This window comes from Atta cephalotes (assembly GCF_000143395.1).
Source record: "Atta cephalotes unplaced genomic scaffold scaffold00009, whole genome shotgun sequence".
NCBI classification, from domain to species: domain Eukaryota; kingdom Metazoa; phylum Arthropoda; class Insecta; order Hymenoptera; family Formicidae; genus Atta; species Atta cephalotes.
In genome coordinates, this window is record NW_012130073.1 from 1,224,610 (window position 1) to 1,226,092 (window position 1,483).

Here is a 1,483-nt window from a genome sequence, read left to right on the forward strand (position 1 = left end):
GAGAGGGAGAGAGAGATAGAGAGGGAGAGAGAGAGAGAGAGACGACAGAGTAGCGAGAGCGCGCCGGAACGGAACGGAACGCCGTGGCGCGACGCGGCGCGATTCGCCTCTACTCCCCTTAGCCCCTTGGCCCTTCACGCGATTATCGCGCGGGCACACAATATAATATTCACTTGCGTTTTCCCGATCTGACAACGGGATCTCGTCACCGCACTACCACCGAAACGCCAACGTTGTCGACGATGATCACACGACGAAGGAAGGCACGAAAGGTGCGTGGACTGATCGTCGTCGGCCCCAATCACTCGGCACAGAAAATGGATTATGGAACGGCAGAAAAGATACATACACACAACTGCGAATATAACAACAGACTTTCATGCACCTACCGCAACGAAACCCTATCGCCACGGACGATTTTACGATTTTCAGCCCCAAAATCGTCGGGGCATCAACCAAATCAGTATTTCAACAATGGTGACCATCCATACAGCGAGCCAGACCGTCATGCGCCGGCCTGACATCTAGCGGTGGCGGCATGAATCACGTTTTTGTTTCTCAAGCAAGCCGATGCGTCGCAACTAGAGAGCCTGAAAAGGTAAAGTCACTAGATTTCTTAAATATGACCGGTATTCATAGTCAGTTCTTATTTCAAGACTGTCTTAAGTAATATCTTAAGACGCGAACGCGGCCCTCTGATTGGTTCGTTTGGCATTTTAAGACTGTACTTAAGACGATCTTGAATATAAAAATCGACTATGAATACTGCCTATGTACTGCAAATGATTTCAGATATGTCACGTCAAAATGACCGAAGTGCACATAGTACACAGTTTCAAGCATGTGGTGGTTGATGGTTCATCTTTTAAAGAGTTCACTCTTGTCCTTTCATATACTTTCATGCACTAAACTTCTCTACAACAAATAAACCTGTATTAAACTAAATAATACAAGCATTTATATATTTTTTTTAGTCATAAATAAATTAATTACAATTAAAAAACATTCATTTACGTACTTGACACCTTTATTTTCCAAAATAAAAGTACGTATACAGAAATGCATAAATTTGAAATGGCCGCGTTTCGCGTCAATCAAAATAGATGCGAGTTTGCGGTATTTTAGAAATCTAGTGACTTACTCCAGGGAAGATTGACAAATTGCACGTGTTTGCCCGTGTCCAATCAGAATGGGGGTCACATGAGTGACCCAGTTTTCTTCAATCTTTCCATGCTATGGAACTTTGATGGTCGAATCCAATCAAAAGAGACGAGTCACATTAAGTCGGTTCTACATTAGTTGCTAGTCGCAAATTGTTGTGACAGCCAATCTGAAGCTTGCATTTTGAAATCAACGCTTCATATTAGCTGTCGCAACAAACTTGCGATCGGCTTGCAACTAATGTAGAACCAGCTTTATGCTCTCTCCCTTTGATTAGAATCCTATTCAGGCTCGTATTCAGGATATTAATCATGAAATTTTT